We start from the raw sequence: 26,326 nt of genomic DNA, 5'->3' as shown, positions 1-26,326 counted from the left end.
GCCAGGTGTACATTTTGCTTGGACCTTGGGGTTGATTCACCAAATGCAAATAGGCTGTTCATCTTGCAAGATAATTTTTACTTTGCAAGGAAATTACGTGCAAGGACAATAAAAAACAGTATTTTTGCTAGCACGCGGTTGCAAGCAGAAGAACTTCACCTCATTAATAAGCTAAGGAAAAATTCCCCTGCTAAGTGAAAATGTCCTTGCTAAGTGAACAGACTGAATCAAATGACTGTTAAATTGTACTTCCTAACATATTAAATTGTTATTTTTATTAGAATATATTAGATTTTTTTTATTGTGTTTCTCTCCTAAACAACAATCTGGTAGGTTATGTAGCAATTATTAGGCTTGTGATATTAGGTGTAACTATGCATTGGCCACATTTTTATTTGAAGGGTACAACAGGAACCCGTAGTGTCTTTCAACTGTGATACAGTGTGGCAATGATTTGTAAATAAGAGTGGCTGGATAGACTCTAAAGTATTTTGACATGTAAAACAAACCCTATTTGTTTTACATGTCAGTGTGATGTTGGAGCAGATTTGCTGATTAACTCAGTGTCATGATGTCAAGAAAATAATATGCTGCCTCACAATACATGCCAGCAAGGACATTTGTATAAATGTTTATTGAGACTTATTTTCTGTTCTCGCACCATTTGCTGTAGCTCTGTTTGAGATGGGGATTTATTTACAAATCAGATGAAAATAGCAACTAGTTACTCTAATAGTTTGCCATGCAATATAGCTATCAGTACCACATCCACCAAACGTTCCTCAAAAGATGTTCTGATGCTCCTCAGAAAGAAACAACTTGCTTCTTCTTTATCAATGAATATTAGAACCTTCTAAAATTGTTCACTTGTCACTATCATAAATGAAGAAAAAGTATAGGTTGAGCTATTGCAATAAACTGTACTTTGCCCCAGAGAAAAAAAAAAACTTGGTAACTCTGCATTCTATTTATAAATAGGGATAATTCACCCCAGCCAGGTTAAGTTCGCTGAACCCAACTTGAAAACTGCAAATCCTGAACTTAGCACCAAACACTACTGAAGCCAATAGGAGCCGAATCTTTCTACTTTTGGATAGTGAAGGTCTTCCGTCAGATTATTTTTCACTCAAAAAGTTGTCGCCACAGAAAAAGTTTCCTCAATGAAAGATGTACTTTCACTTCTTGATCTAGGGACAACTCAAAACCTTTGGATTTTCCATAATTTTCTGTTCCGGTGACAGTGGTTCATAAGACAAATAGAGTGGGTGAATCTTCCTAGTGGAAGCACAGGCAGAAATGAAAAACTGACAGGATTTTCCCTGCTATAAAGGATTTGTCGATACATACACTTTACATACAATTATTGGTTGCACAGTTTCACTAAACTAATGTCAACACTGTGGTGACAATTAATGGAAACAGACTTTAGACAAGATCACAGACTGTAATATTTAAGCAAGTTGTTAAAACTAAATGTATCGCTTCTGATTGACATACAGTACAATGTAATATAGCCTGAAAGTAGTAGTAAAAAGCTTCCTATATTTATTTATTTTATCACTAACCATGTGTGGTCAGATATACACACACACACACACACACACACACACAAAACACAGCACACAGGGCTGTATTTAAGGCTTTTGCTGCATCAGGCACACTTTAGGCACTGTATCCCCCTTTGGAGAACAACATTATGTTACCAACCATCACATACTTTTTTCCATAAAAGCCAATACCAGAAAAATGTGAGCTTACAGTAAACAGCACACAGACAGACAGTATTCCCCTCCAGCTAGCTCCATTATCAGCATCTGCAGTGGGACAGTGCTAGTTCTATCTACTGAAAAGCAATGTGCTTAATTTCAAGAAACAATACACAAGTTGTCTAAAGGTTCTTATTCATCCAGGTCATGGTATAGCTAGTAGTAGTTGGACATAATCAACTGGACTTGTTCTGCAATGTTAAAGATGTTTCACAGCTTATCCAAGTCACTTCTTTAGCTCTGATGTACTGAACAAATTGGCTTGGATAAGCCGTAAAATGTCTTCAACATAACAGAAGAAATATAGTTGAATGTAACTAACCATTACTAACAACACACTTCCTTCTGCTGCATGGTGAAAATGTGTATACAAGTTGTCTGAAGGTTCTCATTCATCCGTTCTCATTCATCCAGGTCAACTGGAATTGTTCTGTAATGTTATAGACATTTTGCAGCTGATCAAAACCACTTTTTCAGTTCATTGGAACTAAAAAAGTGGCTTGGTTAACCCAAAAGCTTCCTCAACATTACACAACAAATCCAGTTGAATGCTAGAATCTACTACTAGCAACACATAGGTTCTTTCTGCTGCTTGGTGAAAATGTTTTGCTTGTGGTTGTAAATAAATCTTCAGCAAGCAGCACAAGGAGTGTGGTGTTTCTCTAAATGAAGTATATAGTAAACAGTGGTTTATTGTTCTTGGATGTGTTGTGCAGTGAGCATATGACATCTGGGCTGTGCAGCTCCATTCAGAGATTGGCTGTAGCTGGTTCCAGTTAATTAATTTGTCAGTGTAGAAAACAATTTCCATTAGTTTTTTTTACTCTATAGAGAAGCAACCAATATGTTGACCAGTGTGCAGCTGTTCTCTACTAACCCACTGAGCAATGAGGCAAAATGCAGATGATTATTTCTTAACACTATCTAATCATACCTCCCATCCCTAACACCAAATTTTTTCCCTAGAGCAGTGATCTTCTTTAAATTACAGACCAGCTTCCGTAGCTGTTATACAGTATATGTTATATTATTGTTTAATACAATTTTATGTCTGCTATTTTGTAATAGTATACACAAACTAAAAGTATCCCAAACTGGAGGCACATAAAAGAGTCCCACCAGGGGCGTGGCTTGCTGGCGCGCTGCATGGACGCTTCTGCCTAGAGCTCCGTGCAGCGACCGGCCTCGAGGCGACTAACAGCGACGATCAGGGCATACATTACCTACACCGGAACCCTCCTCAGATCCGTCCGGTCCCCGAGGATGAGGCGGTCACAGAAACGAAGGGGTAAGAGGCCGCAAAAACTGACGGACTTCTTCGGTCCTTCGGGACGGCGGCGCGGCCAAGATGGCGCCGGCTCCTCTGCAAGAGATCAGCGGCAGACACCAGCCACAGAGCGCACGCTCGACGGGGCCTCGACGGGGAAGCAGGCAGATTCAGGCTCCTCTTCTGGGTCATCCCAGCCTGACACCCCTGCTGACTGGAGTCCAGATCTGACAAGACAGCGGATGTCATCCCTGGAGATGACCAGAGGGAGGTGAGCCTGCTTAGTACGTCCCTGGATGACACAAGGGAACTAGTGACGCCTATTGAGGCCTACCCCATATCACACCAGCCCATCTCAGATTCCACTCTTAGGGACATGCTGATATCCTTAAGGAGTTCGCTGAATTCAGATATGCAATCCCTAATCACCCAATTCAAATCTGATTTACAACAAGTGGGTGATAGAGTGTCACATATGGAAGATAAGATGGGGGAGTTTGCCAATACATTCAACGACTTGGTCGATGCCCATAACAACAGGGAGGATGACTGAGTGGATGAAGGCCAAATTGGCTGACCTGGAAGATAGGTCTCGCTGCAACAATGTGAAAATACGTGGCATTCCTGAATCGGTCGCCCAGGCGGATTTGATGTCCTATGTGCAGGACCTTATGCATGAAATTATGCCTGGCACTCCTAAATCAGAACTGATCATAGACCACATACATCGCCTACCTAAGCCGCCGAATATATCAGAAAAGCTACCAAGAGATGTGCTGATGCGAGTGCACTTTTTTCATGTCAAAGACCACTTCCTAAGGCTGGTGAGGGATCCGTCCAAACTCCCTGACAGATTCTCCTGCTTCCAATTCTACTCCGATCTATCCCAACATACTATGCTATTTCGGAAGCGACTTGGGCCGGTTACCAGAGCACTGCGCAGCCGCCAAATTATGTACCGATGGGGCTACCCCGCCAAACTCATAGTGTCCAAGGAGGGAGAGTCCTTCAGTCCTTCCTTAGAACATGGCCTGACGCTCCTGGAGAAGTGGAAGATTCCCCCTGCCCATGATCCTGTCTCCAGCTCGGATGTGTCTCCTAGCAAGATTACCACTGATTGGCGTACCTCTACCCGCAAGAGGGGGTCCCAGACGACGAAAGCCCCTGATTGAATTTGACCTGCGATGCTACCTAACGGCTATAAGACTCTTGGCCCTGCTCGGCCACACTGATCACCGTGTGTGATAATCCCCAAGCCATGAGCAGTGCTAGTCACTGCACGTTGGTCCCCAGGAGGGACCCTTTTTTTATTTCCTTCACTGTTTTCTTGTTATTTTTCTGGTTTACTTTTCTTTTTCTTTTTCTGTGCCAAGTACGAGACTAAGGATTCCATTCCACGAAGAGGTTCTCTTTTACAAGCCCCGAAATGCTCCCACAGGAATTTTCCTCATACGTTTTTTGCTAACTTTACGAACAAGACAAGAGGGGTAATGGTTGCAGTAAGAGACTGGTTGGCCTTTACCGCTATCGATTCTTATGTGGATCCGAACGGTAGATATATTGTACTGATATGTAATATTGATGCTGTTGTGTACACTATTGTCTGCCTCTATGCTCCTAACAATCATCAGGTTAGATTTTTACGCAGGGTGGTTAAGAAAATGAATACCTTGGGTCAAGGTCATACTGTAATATGTGGAGATTTTAATTTGGCTCCTGACTCCAGTCTCGATTCCTCCAATGCTAACAGGAAGTCTTCTTCAGAGCTGCAGCAGCTGCTCCGCATTGAATCTTTGTACAATGTTTGGCGCTGCTTGCATGCTTCTGAATGAGATTTCACTATTTTTTCTGCAACTCATAATTCGTATTCCCGAATTGACCTCTTTCTGGCAGACAAGCACACGCTGACTAATGTATCCAAAACGTCTATTCATGATATTACATGGTCGGACCACGCACCGATATCCATGACTATCACAGACCAGTGGAATCCTTCCAAGGTATTTGTATGGCGCAACAATGTGCCGTTGATGCTTGTCCCCCAGAACGCAAAATTAATCCGGGAAACGCTACAAGAATATTTCATGTTAAACGAGTCTTCGGTTGAGAGTGTTTATAGCCTCTGGAATGCGCACAAGGCATATATGCGAGGGGTACTGATGAAAATGGGTGCACAATCCAAGAGGCAGAGGGCGCGTCGTTTGAGCCACCTCCTAACTCAAATAGAGACCACTGAAACCTGAAATAAAGCCAATCCGATTGTACCTGACGGGACCGCTCTAACAAAACTTAGACAGGACCTCCGCCTCCTACTGTTGGAACAGTTTGACAAACAATACTCCTTTAACAAGGCCCGCAATGGCAGCAGGGCGGGAAAACTGCTGGCTACCCGTATTAAGACCCTACGCAATAAAACTAAAATACCGTTAGGTATTGACTAAATTTGGGTTCACAGGGTGGATACAATCAGCCATTCTAGCCCTCTATTTCAATCCCTCGGCCAGGGTCTTCACTACGGATGCCTTTTCCGCACCCTTTTCCATTACCAATGGAACCAGACAGGGCTGCCGAAACTATAAGATCACATCCTCTCATAACAGGGTTCAAATTTGGGAAACACGCCCACACTATTAGTCTATTTGCTGATGACGTGCTCCTCCTACTTACGAATCCTGTGTCTTCCCTGGCTTCGGTCTCCTCAGTCCTCCAGGCTTTTAGTGAGGTATCTTACTATAAGGTAAACGCGTCCAAGTATCAAATCTTAGACCTGGGAGTAAACCTCCGCACCAAAAATCTATTACAGTCTCGCTACCCTTTCCAGTGGTGCACTACGGGGATCTCATATTTAGGCACTACTCTGACAGCTGAGATATCTCAGGTCTTCGAGGCCAACTATTTGCCTCTAGTGTCCAGGTTACGGTCACAACTCCAGAGCTACTAGAAACACATTCTGTCCTGGTCAGCTAGGTTGGCAATCTTCAAAATGATGGCACTACCACAAATATTATACCTTTTCCGCACTTTGCCGGTGCCCCTACCAGTCCGCTTCTTCAACACTCTCCACACTTTGATGCGCATTTTTATATGGCAAGGCAAAAAACCCCGCTGCGCGCATTATATTCTTGTTAAACACAAGAAAGTGGGTGGCTTAGGGGTCCCGGACCTACGGGATTATTACTCTGCTGCCCTCTTAGACTCCTTACAAGAGTGGCTGCAACCAGCCCAGCACAAACTATGGTGCGAGTTGGAAGCGTCCTTTATCCCAAAACTCAGCCCACATATCTATTTGATTGCGCATGCACTGCCTAAGGAATTGGTAGGTAACCTTTCGCCCATGACTCGAGCCTCCCTTATAGCATGGCAGCAGTTAATGTGTGAAACCACGATGGAGGAGACCCGCACGTCTGTAGATGTTCCCCTCGGAGCGTTGCTCATACTTCTTCCCTTTAGCAATCTGTCCAAGTGGGTGGAACGGGGCATGAAGATGGTCAGAGACTTATACGTGGGGGACTGCTTGAAACCCTTTCTCACTTTACGCAAGGAATTTGGCGTACCCGAGGAGACCTGCTCCAATACCACCAACTAGCTCACCTTTTGCACTCTACTTCTCTGAGAGAATGTAGAATCCCAGGCTCAGCCGGGAAGTTTTACTTCTCCAGCCCGCACAAACTAGAGGGATATCTCTGTTCTATGGAGCTCTAAATAATAAATTAGTGTTCACTAAATCCAGCCCGATAAAACAATGGGAAAAGGACCTCCAGTCCTCCTTTTCACCCCAGCAATGGACCACAGCTTTCGCGTATACTCATAAGGCCACTAAATGCACGGACGTATGGACCCTGGGGCACAAAATTGCCCTATAGTGGTACTTTACGCCTCTCAAACTTAGCAAAATGTATCCATCCACCACCACAGACTGCTGGAGACAATGTGGACGCATAGGGAGCTTGCACCACATCCTGTGGGACTGTAGATTTGAGGAGTTTCTGGCGCCAGGTATTCCAGGAGATATCTCAGACCACGGGATGTATTGTGCCGCCATCACCCGAGTTAGCGGTCCTGTCGCTGGGCATTGAAAACTTCCCACCTCAATTTAGGATCCTAATCTCTATCATTCTGCTAGCGGCGAGGTTGACTGTAGTGCGCCATTGGAAAAGCTTAGTTGCACCAAATTTATCATAAACTGTAGCTATAGTTAACCTACATTGCCAATACGAGAGGGTTATGTCGTACCAAGATGGCTCCACAAAACGATTCTATAATGTCTGGTCGTCCTGGCAAGGTTGATGGCATCTTAAACCAATATGTGGGGATAATGATATGATGCAGGTCTCGATTGCTTGGCTCCCCTCACCTTTTCATTCCTTTGTCTTCCCTTCTTGTTTGTTCCTCTCCCTGTTTTCATTCCCCATCAAGTTATATAAAATGTGTAAGATGTCATTGGAGATGTTTGCTTAACATGAGAGCACGTGTGCTCGAACTGTATGTGTATATCTATACTCTATGCAACATGTAACCTTCGAAAGTAAGATCTCTATAATGACTGTGTTATGTTATTTTCTTGAAAAATTCTGTTCAATAAAAAAGATTTAAATTAAAAGAGTCCCACCAAGATTTCTTTGGATTAGGTACCCTTATCTTCTAGAAATCATGGGTGCTTTCAAACAACATGAGGGTTCCCCGTGCAGAACAGACCTTCTCATAGATAAAAAGGTTATCTGTCCTAGAATACTGCAGTTGCAAAGATAGAATCAAAACTACTCTGGTAGCAAAATAAAATGTTAAAAAGAACACAACGTTTGCAGAGAATTTAGCAGGCAGTCCCAAAACATGCACAATAAGTCAGATGATGGCTGCTTTTGAAGCATGTAGCCTTACCTCTCATAACACTGCTCTTTCAGCACAGGAGGTTGAGATGCCCTGTGTGAGTCACGGTAGTTAAACCTTAACTTAGCTCTGAATATGGCCCCCCACCCCACCAAGTTGCTGTCTTTTGGACAATATTTCAAAAAGAAGTTGAGGGGCTGCACTGTGAAGGAAGGCTAGTGGGGGGGCTCTGTCCAATTTAGAGCTTAATCTTAGGGTTACCCAATTGCTATTATGCAGCCATCATGTTCCAGCCATTTTTTATACAGCAGTATCTACAGTCCCATACCCCACCCCCAACCCTAAGCTCTGCCACCAGATTGCAATGAAATTTCACACAGCTAGAGCGAGAGGCCAAAAGAAATTCCCTTTTGGCAGTGCTACCCCTACACCTGTCATCCTAGGCACCAATCCACAGGTGCGTGTGCAACAGAAAGTGGAAGTGCAACAACAAATTACACATTTGCCTTTCTTTACTAGTAAAAGTTAGAAAATGCAGGTTCATGTCCAAGCAACATTTGCATTTACAGGTCTCCAATTTTTGTAAAACAAAAATGAGCTGAGAAAAACTAGGGGGGATATGCAAGACATAGGGACAAATGGCCACTTCACTTTAAACAATGACCAGCACAGCAGCGTATGACAGAGAACATGTGCGATATGTGGCATACAATATAAATATATATAGTAGTGCAGGACCCATACAAAATATAGAGGAAAAGACTACGGAGTAATGTGTCTTTGTGCAGTAGAACCCATGTTAAATTTGAAACATTGATTGGGCATTTCGAATCCTTAACTGAGTTTTTACTTGGACTGACTGAATCTGCAGTACTGCAGATTTATCAGTCTTGTTTCCTCCTGAAAATCTGTATGTAGATCTGTCTGATCCATGGAGAATTATGTTGGCAGTCATGATTCATGAATTGCCCCTAGCTACATCACCAACCTCATTTCAAAATATCACCCAAACCATCCTCTTTGTTCCTCCCAAGATTTCTGCTCTCTAGCTCCCTCTGCACCTCTTCCCATGCTTACTTCCTGAACTTCTCTAGAGTCTTTCCCATCCTCTGGAACACCGTACCTCAACCTGTAAGAGATTCGTTTTTAGGAATCACATAAAGGCAGACAGAGTAGGAGATAGCTCCTACTCTGTCTGCCTTTATGTAATTCCTAAAAACTCATCTTTTCAGAGAAGCCAATGCTGCCTCCAACTAACAACTAAACTTTTACTTTCTCAAACAATTATTTTCCATGCAGCTATTACCTTTTGCATCACTTGTCCCTCACTTTTAGGTTATAAACTCTCATGAGCAGGGCTCTCCTAACCTCTGACACTGAGATTTCTGTCTCAGTTTGTGGTACTTAGCGTCTGATCTTACAGCCTACAAGGGTGTTGGTGATGGTCATAAAATATTTTAGGTATTCTTTATAATCCAAGCCACAATATGGGTTGGACTTGATGGACGTATGTCTTTATTCAACCCCAAATACTATGTAACTATGTAATAGCCTACCGTGGGCACATGAGAAAAGAACTGCAGTCTGTAAACTCTGTTCAGTACAACAATATTTTATTATACCGATTTAAAAAAAAAAATACTGGGCCTCTCCAGTAAGCACTTCACCTTTTGAGAATATCTATTTTATACAAACCCTTCAACAATCTGTCCAATTAGTTATTGTCTTTGTATTAAAATGTTGGGATTGTATTACAACAGAAATATGATTTAAACAGAGCTAAAATATATTAAAAAAACAGCATGACACAGGATTTAATATTTTCAATTGTAAGAGTCATTAGTAGATTGTCCTGGAGTAGGTAGTGTATATGATATGATATCATTATGTCCAATTTTTTGATCTATATCAGTGTTTCTTAAAGGAGAACTATGAGCTGAGTGCTTTTCACTCACCTCATAGATCTAGCCGACCTGTGACAGTAAGACTGTCACAGGTCAGCTCAGTAGATCACAGGTCGGCTCACCTCTCGATCCTGTTACAGCTCTCTGGCGTGACAGGGGAGGGGCTGGATTCCCCTCCCCACTCCGAACCACCAGCGCTGACTGGCCGAACGGACGGGGGAGGGGGCAGGTACAGCTGGCTCTGCCTCTAGATAGGCAGAGCCAGCGGTCACTCACGCAGCTGGGCGGATCCAGACATAATTGTCGGGATCCGCTTCAGCGTCTCAGTATACTGCTCGCGGTATACTTAGCTTAGGGTGACGGGAGGACGCTAGTTTGTGTCCTCCCATTACACTAAGGAGAACTATGGGAAAAAGCCTTAACCCCATAGTTCTCCTTTAAACTATGTGTTGGAACTTAATCTGGGTCCCAGGCATGTTTATTATGGGTCACCAAATGTAGAAAATGTAGCCTGTCTGACCAAGCGGGAAATCATTGATGAGAGATATAGCACACTTTATTAAAGTTTTAAATTGTATACTACCTCAGCCTAAGGAACAGGTCTATAAACAATGTGGTAAATGTATCACTGAAAGCATTTGTTTCTATGAGATAAACATTTTATAAATATTCCTGCCCACAACACTGCTACCCCTATCAAAGCCTGTGAAACAATAAAACTAATATGAGGGCACAAATGGGGAACTGGAATGAGAGATGGAGGCAAAGGCAATTACATAGACAAGGTTGTGAGGCAAAGAAATTATAGCACAGGTTGAAAATGTCAAACAGAGAAAATAACAAATAATGTATTTCTCTTGGCTTTACTAAGGCTTAAAGAAATGGTTAAAAGCATCCACGATGTGTTATTTAGACATGTTATTTGTCATGGTTTGGCTGAATTTTTGAACACTAGGACTGATAACATTATAAAACACTTAGGTTCTTAAACTGCCCAAATTCTATATTAAATTATTTCTTTAAATGTGTGAATCTAATGATCTTTAAAAATGGTCTGTGGTATATTAGGGGCTATACTAGTTTCCCTGGCAAAAATACAACTATAAATGCAAACAAAACTGCAAAACATATGTCATCACTCCCAAGATCTTAAAATACCACCATATAGTAAAAAAACGGAGGTAAACATCTATTTCTCGAATTAAGTCTTAAGACTGCGCCTGCAAATTCCTGTGTACTGAGTCATCCCCAGACTAGGGTGTGGAATCCTGTGCCTGGGTTTCAGCCCACCTCACACCCGCGCACATTATTCACACAGAACTTGTGGCTCCCTGCTGGTGCCAGTGTTCTTTCAATCCCTCATACTCCTAACTTCATAGGGCTTCAGGGGTGATGTCCGGGGGCGTGTGAAGGGGTCAGACTTGATGCGGAACAGCCTGGATGCCACAGTTGCTCCTTATATTTACCTTCCTTTCATCCGGTGAAGTGGGGAACAGAAATTCTTTCTCCCCTCCACCCATGTTACAGCCTGAGCTGCTGAGCACCAGCAGCATCACTGGAAGGAAGAGGAGTGAAACACATGTTTACATACTCCGATGTGCCAGGTATTGATCTTTGCTCCTGGTAATCTGAACAAGGAATTTGTTACTAACCTTGCTTTCAACTGTTTTCAATTTTGAATGTTGCACAATGTTTACACCTTACCAAACACACTGGGCTCTTACCTGCTTTACTTTATTTTTATACTTCATATTTTTATGAATACTTCTAATGGCCACTATACTTTAGTTACCATGTTGTATGGTATGACTGAGAAATTGTTATTTTACAAGGGAGTGTTCAGCACTTTAGTCATTGTGATAGACACAGGCTATTCAAATGATCTAACTCACCGAAAACCAAATATATAAGAAACTATTTGCCAGTAGTTCTCTGAAAGTGTGTTGGCAGGAAGTGCACTCTACTATATATATTTTTAAATAAACATTATAAGTGTAACCATGCATCAAAGTGAGCTATGTTGGAACCACGTATGCTCATTTGCTATCAGATGCATGGACTGGTGCATGCGTGGTCCCCTATAAGAGTTGATGACTTGTAGCCGCGGTTAAGCAGCGTTGGTCCATCAGATTTCTAGACATGTTGCCTCAGTGCGCTTGCGTGGACGGCCGAGCACTGGAGCCACTGATATGATGAACTGGTCCGTGAAATTCACTGACCTCTTGCGGCAGTGCACTTGTGCCCTTACACCCCCCGGACACACCCCGAAGGTCCGATGAAGTTACGAGTCAGAGGGATTGATAGAACACCGGCGCTGTCACTTGTCAAGTCAGCTGAGTGCCTCTCTTTGTTTCTCTCCTCCTTGGCTGGGACTGGGTGGGAGGAAGTGACATCAAGGAGAAGGAGAAATCATCCTCCATCTCCACCATGCGCTGTCATCTGGGACCAAATAGCCGACACCGCCCTAGTCTCTCTCCAGTCTCCTCTAGTAACCATATGTATTATATTAAATATCAATTGAAAATGGGGGGGGGGGCTAGTATTGCTCATAAAACATGCCCCCCTAAAACATGCCACAGTGACATATTTTGTGGGGGCATCTTTTATGTGCAATAGTACATATCTGAACTCCAATACAGATGTCACCAGCACCAAGATTCCATGTTATGCAAATCTATTTTATTGATAGTGCTCGTTCAAACAGGCGCTTTCGAGGCCGTGCAGGCTCCCCTTCACCATGCTCAGAAATGAGATACTAGAATGTCTATATAAAGGTTGGGGCACTTTTATGCAATGTCATTTCTGAGCCTGTTGGAGGGGACCCTGCGCGGCCCCCAGAAGCGCTGGTCATTTGAATGACAACTATCACTAAAATGGATTTGCATTAACATGGAATCTTGGTGCTGGTGACATCTGTATTGGAGTTCTGTTGTGAGCGGCGCCATCCACAGTCATTACGAGCACCTGTTACTTTTGGGATATCCAGGAAGGAGAGCTGCAAGGTATATGGATACTGTTTTTTATAGTACATATCTGGGGACCTGTGGCACACTGGCATCTTATGGGAACATCATTTATTTACAGAATGCATATCAGGGGGCCTGTGGCACACTGGCATTTTAGGGGGGCATCGTTTATGTACAGAATGCATATCTGAGGACCTGTGGCACACTGGCAAGTTGTGATTAACGTCATATGATTTGTGATACAGTGAAGACACGAAACTGGAGCAGACAAAATCTGGAGCAGCTGTGCAGGTCAACCAATCAGTTTTTCTCTTTCATTTTCAAATCTTAACTGAACAGAGAAGCTAATTGGTTGCCATGCACAGCTGCTCCAGATTTTGTCTGCTCCAGTTTTGACAAATTCCCCCCATTGTGATTAACTCCAATTTAACTCCAATTTAATTGTTATTTAATCACAAAATATATGCATAGTGTATACTTTACAAAAAAATTGCCACGAGGCGCTACAGTGTTCGGGTTTGTCTTATAGAGAAAAGGTGGCAACCCTAACTCAGACAGCTCATTATACAGAGACACTGTATCAAGCCGATCTGAGTGGCTGGGTACTATGTTATCGCTGTGATGACTAACTATAGTAACACTAATTACAATAACATGTTGTTCAAAAATCCCTCCCCTTCCTCTTATCACAGAGGAAGGAGTAATTTGTCACAGAGTTTTTTTTATCACTTCAGTGCACCTCCTCTCCTAAATGACTGATCCTCAGCCTCCCTGTATTGTGACCTGTATATTAAACCTTTATCTTCCTTATCCTGCAAATCTGTTCATTAACCCCTTTATCTCCATCCTGCCACTGTATGTTACTTATACATTAAACCCTTCACAAAAAAACTCAATTTTTAACCCCCTCAATATCAGCATGTTTCTTCATTTGCAAAAAACTGCAGCAAAAATCAGATCACACTGGCCTGCCTACTTTCCGAAAAGGAGTCATTTCGGGGGTGTTCGTATTGTCCTGGCATTTTTTTTAACAAAGTAAGAAAAGCATTTTTTTTTCAAAAGCTTTGGTTTTGTTTCTTTCTAAAGTAAAAAAAAAAAAAAATCTGCCTGATAAAACTGATAAAAAATGGATTTGGGTACAGTGTTGCATGAAGGATTAATTGTTAGTCAAACTATTACAGCACTGAAAACTAATAGTTGGCCTGGTAATGAAGGTGTATATACAGGCTGGTACTCAAGTAGTTAAACAACTTGAAAAGTTATAAGGTCAATGTAAAATTGTATATTATTTGTCGGCGGGCAGCGGCGTTGATCATGTCGGCGGGCAGCGGCGAATCGGGCAGCTCACCGGGATGAGAGGGCCAGACACATGTCCTCAGCGTGGCGTAAGCGGCGTGGCGTGAGCGGCTATACCGGCGTAGGCGCGAGCGGCTTAAACGACGTGGGCGTGGCGTAAGCAGCGGGCGTAAGTGGCGTAAGCGGCGTAAGTGGCGTAAACGGCGGGCGTAAGCAGCGGCGAGCGGGAAATTTGAATTTTAGCCGACGAATCGACGATGGAAAACGTTGACAACGTTTTCCATCGTCGATTTTAATCGACTTAATCGAATAACTGTTGCAGCTCTATTATGAAGGTTATCCGTATACGATAACATGATATGTAACATCTTATGTTATTGTGTATAGTGCCTGGCAATGATTTGGAATGACTCAATCAAATGTTTAAGTGTGATGGACAAATGTGTGCTTAGTTGAACAATAATTCTGTACATCACAAGGCTAGGAGGATTTCAGTGAAAACTGCAGTTTAACAGGGCCTGAACAAAATAAAAAAAGAAGACACATAGGCAATGGCATTTATCCACTTGTTTGAACAAACATAAATCTAAGAGAAGAGACAGCCGTATGAATCATTCCCAGAAATCAATACAGTTAACAAAATTTACTCACATATTTGCTTGGCTTTGATATTGACATGAAACTGTTATAGAAATAGACCAGACCTACAGGGAATAACACAAAAGAAACATATACTTAAAGCGCAACTAAAGGCTTCTATGTGACAGCCTAAACAAGTCCCAAATCTAGTTACTATGCAATGCACAAGCCTCATTAATAAACAAAAACATTTTTACAACTCTACCTTTGTTTCATTTAAAATCCCTACAGCTGGAACACAGGCCTAATTTCAGTTATGACCTCTGTGATCCCTGTTAAAATTCCTCAACAAACAGCTACAGGACTTAAAAGGTATTTCTTAAATAAGTAGCATTAAAGTGATATTAAAGTCAAAAGGATTTTAGAGCCTGTCCACACCATCGCGCTGGAGTGAACAAGATGCATTGGAATTTATTAGTTTATATATTAAGCACATTTCACGCAAAACTGCTAATGTGTGAATGGAGCCTTAGGGTGGCTCCTTTCTCAAGCAGAGTGCTATGCGGTCACCCTTGCATGTGCTAGTAAGCTGTGTGTGTCTCCACAGACACAGCAAATCAAGCTACTCCCCTCGCCCCTGGCCCCCCTCCTCCCTCCTTCAAGCTAGTATATGAACAGTTTCTGGAGTCTGCACTGTCCTTTGTGATCTTGTAGTGGACAGGAATTTCAGGGAAGCTTAGCTGAGAGACTTAGAAGCAGCTGTTCAAAAACATGATGATTGTAAGTGTTTGGGCAAAAATGTAAAGCAATATTTTGCTGGACAATGTATTTTTGTTTGATCTGGATTCAGTATTGAAAAACAGTTTGAGAGTTTAATAGTACTTTAAATAATACACTCAAAGTCTCATACAGATCTTTTACAGATTTAGATTCCTATTTTGGAATCTGAAAGCTGCTGTCTTAGTGAGCTACAAACTGATGCTTTTTGCTCATAAGCACACTACATTTTTATATTTGATTCTGGTAACTGTTCCATTCACAAAAAATGCTGAAAATATTAGTACTAGTTTTTAGTTACTAAGGGGGCTATTCACAAAGGAGCCAAAGGATCCAGCTGTAGCTTCAGCTGATCCTCGGCTCTCTTCGGCCGCCGGAGCCCTTCAGTTCAGTCGAACCGAAGGGCTGCTGTATGGGCTATTTACAATAGCCTGTACAGCAGCCGAAGGCGGCCGAGCGGCTCAGCTGAGCCAAAGGCATTTGCTTCGGCTCGTGTGAGTCGAAGTGGCAGCTGAAGCGGGGCGAACAGCCTGCCGAAGGACGGCCTTTTGCCCCGCAAATGACAGCTGGGCAGAGCCAGCCATGATCTCACGGCTGGCTCTGCCCAGTTGTATTTTTTGAAACAATTGGGTGGAGCTAGCTGTCAATCCTAGCTCTGCAGAATAGTTTTTTTTAATCTTTCTTTTTTTATTTAACTATTTATTTACATTTTAAAAAACTTTTCTTCAACTTTTTTTTTTAACTTTATCAATTGATTTTCTATTCTGCTCGGTACCACGGAGATACTGAGTAGAATAGCCGAGCCAAATGCTGCTCAGCGCCATTCAGGTATTCACTCACTGACGTTTGACCCCTGTGTGAATAGGGTGAACGGCAGCGAGTGACCTCCCAGTGCTTCGACTAAGCCGATCCAGATGTTGGATCGGCTGAGTCGAAGACCTTCTGCACTTCGGCGTTCGGGTGACCGAAGTGCAGCCGATGTACGGCTGATTTCGGCCAATGTACGGCTGTAACCAGCCGTACTGAGCAGAAGTGAATAGCCGAACAGCGTTCGGCTCACTTCACTTTAGCCGGGTTATTCCCTCGGCTGCCTTCAGCAGCTTTGTGAATAACCCCCTAAGAATTTTGTAGATAAGAGATCTACATTTATTACAAAGCTTACAATTGTGTGTAAATCATACATATAAGACTATTGACATCATCAACTTACATGCATGTTGTGGTCAAAAAGTCATGCAATGAGAATTGGGATAAAAATAAATCATGTTGAGTAGGGCTGTAGCGCATATTGCAATCTCCTCTTCTGCTTTGCTTACACCACAAGGTGTATGCAAAACAGAAGAGGAGATTGCAATATGCGCTACAGAAAAAAGTGGGTGTGGCTCAATGGTCATGGTATAGTCGTAATTAGCATGTGAAAGACATCCAGGTTTTAATCAACAATATGATATATACATATTTTTTTTCTTCTTCTTTCTAGCCTGGAAACAGGTGGTTTTCTCTTGCAAAACTGCATTTTTTCTGCATTTTATCCTGTATATAACAAAACTACAATTCTGTTTCTTGTACAAAGTAAAATACATTTATGTGCAAATGAATACATAAAATGTACAAAAACAAATAACAAGTAACAATAGCTATTTTTTTTAAATAGATGGAGGAGGAAGGAGTTAACAAGGGGGTTAAACTGGGACAACTTATACTACCCCCACTCCCTAGCCCTCTAAATGCATACTTACCTTTACATGCTTGGTGCAGACATTTTTTCTGTTGCTGCCCGTGCCTGTACAGTAGCTCCATATACACTTGAATAGGGCTGTACTCTTAGTGCTTCTAGTGTAGGTGTACAGTTTTATTCAGTTCTATGAGGAGTTACTGTGCAGGCAACAGTGGAGGTGATTTGTAAACCAAGGATGTAAAGATTGTGATAGCCCTCTGCCATCATGGAGTGGTGAGTATACACTGGGGTGGGGGTTGTTTAGTTTAGGTTAAGTTAGGGGACTAGGGAGGGGTAGCTTTTTTAGAGAAATTTAAGCTAATTTATTTTATATGTAATGATAAGTCTCAGGAAATACCATTGGAGAATTTTTGCAAACCATGGGGCTGCTAAAAATGTCTCTGTAACTTAGCACACAATACAGTAATTGATACAGCATTTTTAAATTCCAGAAAACTGCAGTGATATTGCATAGTCAATAGGTAAAAAAACAGGGAACAAAACAAGCACTATGTTAGGCTGAGGTCACAGAAAATATTGAAAAATAGGCAAAAATAAGCCATTCTCTAGGGAACAATTATATGCAATGCTACCCATCCTTAAGTCAATGAACCCTCCTATTGCTATTAAAAGAGAAAGCTAGTGACCCATTTCTTCTGACCCCCTTCACAAAAAAAGGATCCGCATCAATAATTTGTCCACTCCAAGAGTGATTTACAATTTTCAATCCACTGCAGGAAAACAAAAACACAGGCACTACAGCAGACAGGTCAAGGCTTTCTAAAATTGTTTTGCCTGGACTATGCCAGGTTTCCATATTGGAGAGAGTAACAGGTTTTATATTTTCCCCAGCTTTGAAAACAAATGGCAGCTTTCATGTGTTTGAGTGAAATATATTCTTGTATGTATCCTTGAAGAGGACAGAGGAAGCTGTCATATCCAAAATATTTTAAGATGTATGGTCTATATGAATGCTGTGAGTGCTTTGCTTTAAATATAATGTATCACAAGGCTACATAAATCTATAAACCAAAATTAAAAAGTTTTTGTTATATTTTTTTAGTTCTCATATTTTATTTGTAAAAAAAAATAGTTCTCAAGTGTTTTTAAAACATGATTTTGTCAGGGAAACCTAACACTTCTTATAACCAGCAATCTTCTACAAAACATATTAAGTGGTATCCCTTGGTCAATAGCATGTGGTTTGTTAAATTTATGGAATAAACATTAAAGATTAAACAGCATGGTGAGAAGTCACCATATAAATACGGTTTTCACAGGTAAAACAGAATTTCTGCCTCGTGTGCCCACAGCTACTATAGTGGAAATACCGTACCATATAGAAATAATGCATGATGTTCTAACGACAGGCTTCTCACTTTTATTAATACATACTTTAAACTGGACTGTTGTCTTAACAAAAATTTACCTGACTGATACAGGTTTATGTCAGGTTACCAAACTACTGATAATATTACACAGGTCTTAATTAGTTTAAGCCACATCTTGCTCTGGAACACCTTTTCCGCATGGTGTAGAATGGAGTACATTACTGTATGTGTAATGCTTCATGCTTCAAAGATTTGCTTTTGAGGAACAATTTCTAAAATTAATGAAAAGTCTGTGTAAGTTCCCAGAAGCCACTATCTGCAACATGGCCCTTTCTTCTAAAGCATTTTTTATTAAAAATGCAACGCACTAAAGATGCTCTACCTTCTCTTACTTTTTGCCCTGTCCACTTTACTCTTACCCAACCTAGTTATGAATTATCCACTGTTATCATGGTTAGAGATAAGCAAGTGGATTTCTGTGAGACAGAACTAACAGCTAATCTAGCCAGCCGCATCTGAACCAGGGTTCAACAGGAACCAGATTCAATCAGTGAATTGTTAAAGTGGTCCAGCTTTATCTCCAGCATTGGCAGAAAGATAATTTATCACACCTCCAATGGTGATTCCAATTTAAAGTTTATACAAGGTTATGTGGTAGAAAGCCGCCCTCCCTGGAATGTCAGTGGCCAAATAAGGAATTAGTATACTTTCTTAATAGATGTTATCCTAAGAATAGTACTTCCTAACTTAGATGTGATCTTTATGGGCTGAGCTAAAGCTCATCTTGATTACTGGATACTTGTTTTTTTCAATCTACTGCTGATACATAGGGGGTGATTTACTAACCTAAACACACGCACGCACCAGGTGTGTGTGATTTTCACACAGCAAAACATATTTATCAACCAAAAAGTCTCTAAAAGCATATTTCCACTAATGCCATATATGGAAAAATCATGCACATGATGCATATATAATGATGCTTCACAGTTTACACAAAAATGGTTAGCTCATGCATTTACATTCCTGCATTCATCAACGCAAGCAACACAATGTAGAGCTAATTTACATAACATCACCTTGCAAATTCATGCTTGGCTTTGCACAACACACCTGCTGGGTGTGTACACACTACAAAGGTGTTTAGATTCCACCCATAGATCATGCTGGGAGGGAACACACTACAGAGGTGTATACATGTTCGTGGTGTGTTTATAAGGTTAGTAAATCAACCCCATAAAGTCACCAAAAAGCACAAATGGTTCAGCACCATTGTGCACTAAATAGATACAGATAGACAGATAGAGTCCCGCATCCACAACCAAATACGTCTGATACATCCACCTTGGTTAATCTCTCTCGCTCTCTCACACACAAATTATGGAGAAACCCCTCTATACAATGTATATAACCGCTGCGGGGAATACAACTACTTGCAAACCTAAATTTAAATCAACTCTCTGCCTTTATTAGCGCCTAAACGATTGGAGTGATTTAATAGCTGATTCCCAATTCCGAATTCTGGTGTTACCTGCACCTAACTGAGAGTAATAAGGATGCTATTGATTTGACCATGAAGACGCATCTCCCAGTTACAAAATTATGTCTTCCTTATAGCCCTTTCAGTGGTATAATAAGTTCTCCATATTTTCCACATAACTAAATGGCAATGACTTCTACCAATATCAGACCAGGAGAAAAGGAAATCTATGCTTATCACATGTTTTTATTACATATCAAACCGCCGTGTCTTATCTGGTTGAACATCTTCTATGTTTTGTCTGTATGATAGATATCTACCTCAGCCTGCAACCATGTGCATCCTTAGCTTATGCGTTTCTAGGGCTTTCTCCTTTATTCTGAGGGATTTTCAGACAAACAAAACACAGTGATTACATATATTGGAAGCATTTGAGACACAAGTGTCAAAGGCATACACATGCAGGATCCAAAAAATAAACACACAATAGGTTGAACTTGATGGACCAGTGTCTTTATTCAACCTCAAATACTATGTAACTATGTAAGTGTAACACTTTAATTGTGAGTGGTTTAAAGGCTACTTATTGAAATATTGCTAAATATTTCACTACGCCAGTGTGCTCTGTTGCTTTGAATTGTTCTATGGGTTGATGTGTTGCATTTCAATTTGGAAATGATCAAGGACTAGTGACCCAGTTCTGAAGACTGTCAAAATAACTGCATGCCTATTAAAATATTGGTTAATTCTTCATCATGCCATTGTGCTCTGTTACTTTGCATTGTTATGTTAATTATTGAGTTTCAACTTGGAAATGACCAAGAGGTCCAGTTATAAAAACTGACAAAATAACCGCATGTTGTTTATTTGCGTTGCACCCTGATTTGCTGCTTTTTCACATTTTTTTCAACTTTAAAAAAGTCAGGCATAAATAAGTGCAGTATTTATGGTAAAAAAAAATCATAAAAACTGGCCTAGAAACTGTTGAAATGCAGAAAAAATGTAATAACTGCTCTGCTTAATAAAACATTTCTTCTTTAACTTCCTTAAAAAAATTATGGATTACATCACATTTGGAGTAGAGCAAATTATTGAATAATATATTGTTTGCAAATAAATAGCAAGATAATAATAAAATAAATAGCTAGATAATACAAATTTGACAAAATAATTTGCAAAAAAGATTTTATTTGTTTAAATGTATCAGAAATTGGCAGTTTGCCTAAAGCAGCTATAGACAAAACTCAAAACTGATATTTACATTAAAAATAACATCAAAATATCAATGTTGTCTTTAATAAATAGGCCCCTATGCTGTTATCAACATACTTAATCAAAACAATTAACATTTGTGGCCTTTGGAAATAACTATGAGCAGATAAAAGAACCAAACTGAAAACCAGTTTGTGTTCCCCAGTGCATCTGCTGATGGCTTTGAATTACAGAGAATGTAAGGAACATTCAGTCAGTACGGATTAATTAGATGGCACTCTGAGCCAATGAGACTGTAAAGCTTTAACTTTTTATGCAAAGTGCACACGTGGCTAACCTGTGGATGTTTAAAAACAATTTTAATTAAGAACACTAAAAGAATTATTCAACTGTAAATATTAGAAGCTTTTAGAAGAGCTTAGCATAACTAATTAAGTGTATGTTTAATCAAAGAAGTTGTGCTTGTAATTAATGGTCTGTTTAACTGAAAAAAGTATGCAGATATTGTATAAAATAATCCAGCTTAAAGCTCAATAAGGAAAAGCGATTCAGAAAAGATACAAAGCTATTTCAATTGCACACTCTGATGTAAAAGGAATTCTCTAGTTACAATCTGTAGAAGGTTGTTTCCACCTTTATATCGTGTGAACTGCTGGCAAGCACCATTCAATAATAACTATGTAAAGAGAAAAAGTATTCACTTATGTCTAGTTATTGTTTTTGCAAGGAAAACATTTTTCAAAAGCTTTAGGCCTCATTCATACAGCGTTAAGTTGGGTCGTTCACGTCCGTGCGGCCTGCACGTCTGTATTGGGCCGTTCCCGGGAGGCACAGGTGCTGCGTTTGATTGCGTGCACCAGCTTCTTCGCCCCTATGGGAGGACTTGGCTGTACGCCGTCATACGCACACTGGAAATGCACATCCGCACGATCCATTCTTTCTGCGTCCGAGTATGCAAACCCGAACCTGCATGGATGTGCAGTTCGGGTGTGCGATGGACGTGTCTTCCCGTAGGGAAGAACAGGCTGCTACATGCAGCACCTGTCCCTCCCGGGAGCGTTCCTATATGGGCGTGCACGCCGCACGGACGTGCACGGCCTGACATAACGCTGTGTGAATGAGGTCTTAAGATTGCAGCATAAAATTAAGTCAGCCGAACATGCTGAGCATGTTCGGCTGATCCGAAGCAAGCCGATGTATGGCTGATATCAGCCGATGTACGGCTGAAATCAGCCGTACCAGCCTGAAGTGAATAGCCGAACAGTGTTCGGCTCACTTCACTTCTGATCGGTCATTCACTCGGCTGCCCTCGGCAGCTTTGTGAATAGACCCCTAAGTCTGCCTTTCACAACATCGTTCTGTGATTTCTGGACAGCTACCAGTCAGTTACACACAACCAGTCCAAAAATAATGTTTGCTGTAACCCACACTTCAAATGATTAAATTAATAAATCGCGTGCACATTATATGATTGGGTTCACCCCAAAACAAAGCTGACAGTTACTATGTATGGCCCTTCTGCTCTTTTTACTTTGTAGTATATTATTTAAAGATAATCTGAAAATATAAATGCAGTCACTTCTAGAGGATCTATTACCCTGCTTTTACTTTCTGAGTGCGACAACCCATGATAGTGATAGACCGATAGGAATGTTTGAGCAAAGGAGGTAGCAGCAGGCTGTCCCATTATTTTAAGGGAAATATTAGTCCATTTGTGGCCACCCTTACAAAAAATGTTGTTCAGCATTAGTCACTATACTTTAAAAGAAAAGATGCTAGCTGCTCCTGAACTCACATTAGAGAAAGCTGTATACATCTGCAAAAAATGAGAAACTGCTAATTAAGCACAAATTAAATTAAATTTTTCTTAACTGTTGCAGTGGGGCTACCCCTGTACTGCAAAAATAAAGTTATACTCATCCAAGTACAGCTTGTCTGCAAGCAACATAACATTAGTAAAGTCTCAACGACTGCAGGTTGTTCCTTTAAACAAAACCTTTCACACACAGGTTGTATCCAACATGCTTGTTACACAGGCTGTTTCTCGTCCTCTTTGCACACAGGCTAGTCTCTTCACCACACAGGTGATATGCTCCTCAGTCCACCAGACACAGACTGGTTCCAGGGGGAGCCCTCCTGACTCCTGCACAGAGACCTCCTCTGTCTACCAGGTGGAGCCCAGAACATTAGCCAGCACCCTTTCCATAAGTGCTGTGCACAGGTGTGCAATTAGGTGCGGGCCACTACTAAACGATGGACACAGGAATGGAGATTTCATCCCTCCCAATTCTCTTAGAAATCTCCCAGTTCCAGGATCCCATGCCAAATCCAGAAATTCTGGGAAGAGCTGCAAAGTCAGCTCTTTCCCAGTACAAGAACTTGCCTCCTGGAACCGCTCAGCCCCTCTGCTGAGAGTCTTGGGTGACTACAACCCCCAGTTCTACCGTGGGATTGCTACACAATACCACACCTCTAAAAAACCGATGAGAGGTCAACCTTTACTTCTCATCAAATCAACATGCTATGTCCTCAATTATCTTCAAACACTCAGCGATCAAAGATCGCTGAGTGTTTGTACTTGCTCTCCTTCCTGACAGCTGTCATAGGAGGCTAAGCGAGCGGACCAGGGAGGAGAGCTCAGCCTCCTGTGACAGTGCGGGCTGTCTCCACCCACACAACGCTCTGCGGGACTGTGATAGAAGGGTGAGCGGTGTGGGAGGAGAGACGTCGGCCGGTCACAGCGCTCTCCTCCTGCAGCTTTCTGCCAGCTGTCACACTTTCTCTCCTCCCCGCTGGGACACAGAGAAGCACCCAGCGGGGAGGAAAGAAGGCAGGGATGTGCCGATGTATCGGCAGGAAAATTGCACTTTCGGCATTTAGCCATTTAGCACTTTCAGCCAATAAGTTTTGGCAGACGATATATCGGTGCATCCTTATATATTTCTATAAATTTTTGTTGCTGTGTCAAGTCTACACATACTTCAAGTACAGGTAGGCTAGAACCAATAATATATCAGTTTTGCATTAGAATAAAAGCTACCCCCTAACTGCTTGTTATTGTCTAGGGGACCTCCGTAAAGGGCTTTAGACTTAAAGCCTATCTTCAGGGAAAATAATCCCCTTGCAGTGGGGAGTACTGCTCACTAATGCCTAGGTGTGTTGTGTAACTGACTTTTACTTACTTGTTCCCTGCTTCCGCAGGTTCTCAGACTGGCGCCCGCAGCCTCTTCCCCCTATGCTCTGCCAGTCAGAGGCCCTTGACATTATCACATACAATGCAGGGCCCATAGCCCTGCATTATACGTGAGGACGAGGGACAGTTCACATGCCATACCATAGTAGGGACGAGGCAAGTGCCATCTGCTGGGGGAGCACGGATCATGTTAGAAAAACTCCTTTATACAGTTCCCCTAGACAAAAACAAGCAGTAAACCCTTGCAGTGAGGGAATCACCCCACAGCCTGGGGAGTTTTTTCCCCCCAGGAGGTAGGATTTAACGGTTTGTGCAATGTCATCTTAGCATCCCAGTGTTCAAAGGCCAAAAATGAAGTAATGAAATGCATGCATAGAACACTTCCTGTCTGTAAAATTATTATTATTTTCATTTAGTTTTAGCTATGGTGTAGTTTAAAATCACTTTATTGATGGTAATCTGGCGTAATAAGAATGTCAATAGCTAAACCAAGAAGTAATACAAGCATGGTGTTAACCCCAGCTACTGTAAGTTATTTGCTTTACTTCATACAGACACACATCTATAGAATGAAAATACCAACAACTGTTCCACAAGAGAAATATTACTCATTTGTCATCAAACCAAAGGAAAAAACTGTCAAAGGAAGAAAATATACAATATAGATGTTTGCATTCACCATACATGTTGACGATTCATTTCTAGCTGCAGGCTGGAAAGAGTTATCTATATTCAATATATTAAATCAAAGATATGAGCAATTGAAGCTCCACTACTTTTATAGCTTCTAAGCAGCATATTTTACATGCAGATCTCTTGTAATGCTTCAAGAATATTAAAATACTCACATTATAAGTCTCTTGCCCCAAGCTTGGTTTAATGAATGTATGATAACAGATCTTGCAAGAATATGGCACTAAATTGACTAAATCACTTTGTATCACTGCTATATATCAGCAATTAATAGTTTCTTGTCAATGTTTTATGCAGTTGTCACACATATATCTTTGTAAAGTTGAAATCGGGTTTCCTATGTCTAAAGGATAGTGCCATATATCTACTAGCTAATAAGCCTTACCCATATTTATTTTTATAATGCTACCTGTTTCATTAGTTTGAAGTTTATTGCTTAAACTGGATAGTCAAAAACTTCTTGTTTTAATTAGTGGCTTAGAACCACTGGATAGGGTGGAGGCTTAAAACCCCTGTCAAGTTTTTATTGCTGTATGCCCCTCTATTTGTCCTGCTGGCCATTATCACCAATAAAGAAAATGATGGAAAATCCATAATTTTACATTTTTTAACAAAACAAGAGAGGAGGGAGGTTACATCTTACAATGAAGATACCTGTTTCAGTGGCAAAAAAAGAGGACATCCTTTTGCATTTATCTTGCAGTTCATCTTTGAGACAGAAAGTAAAGGGAAATCTCGCTAATGGAACACAAGCAGCAAACAAACTCTATCCAAAACTAAAATACTCCAAAAATAAAATCTGGCATGATAGAGATACAGATGATGTCATTACTGACATCTATCTGCCCTCATGTGAACCCCCAGAATTCAGTTCTTTCTGAGTCACTAACCTGTAACAAGTATGCAGAGTTGGAAAGTCACAGAAAAGTCAATCATTATCTGCATACTTGGTGAGTGATGGAGTACTGAAGACAGAAGGTTGGCATGACCTCCAGGCAGCTAGAATTTTCAGAAGGAGAAGTCAACAACGGCAGCCTCCAATTTACTCTCATACAGGTTTCCTTTAAAGTTAATGTCAGGAATAGACGAACACCTTGGTAATTGCAACATTGAATGGCATTTCCAAGAAAGATGCTTATGGTGCTTATGGCTCTTCTGTATAGTGACATGTAAGGCTGCCTGCCTCTTACAACCATCTCAAACAATGGAGAGTACAATTGCTCCTACAAAGCATAGTCATATAGAGTATCAGATTATTTTAAACTTAAAAACCCTGTCTGGTGTCTGGAAAAAAGCTTGGATTTTACTACACATAGGG

General features: G+C 41.2%; 1 protein-coding gene across 3 annotated transcripts in view; it reads right to left on the bottom strand.

Moving 5' to 3' along the window:
- The window catches only part of PDZRN4 (PDZ domain containing ring finger 4), a 127,116-nt gene that overhangs the window by 42,394 nt on the left and 58,396 nt on the right, over nt 1–26,326 (bottom strand). Inside the window, exon 1 of one of the 3 annotated variants that reach the window (XM_018552531.1) lies at nt 15,500–15,504. The exons of the other annotated variants lie outside the window; for them this stretch is intronic. The gene's annotated coding sequence lies outside the window, so the exon portion shown is untranslated. Of the gene's footprint in view, nt 1–15,499; nt 15,505–26,326 lie in introns of those variants that run through there. 3 annotated transcript variants of the gene reach the window in all.

Source organism: Nanorana parkeri, unplaced genomic scaffold, assembly GCF_000935625.1.
Source record: "Nanorana parkeri isolate BGI_ZX_2015 unplaced genomic scaffold, ASM93562v1 scaffold91, whole genome shotgun sequence".
In the NCBI taxonomy this organism is placed as follows: Eukaryota; Metazoa; Chordata; class Amphibia; order Anura; family Dicroglossidae; genus Nanorana; species Nanorana parkeri.
The sequence above is the reverse complement of the archived record's forward strand: the minus strand, read 5'-3'. Positions and strand labels throughout refer to the sequence as shown.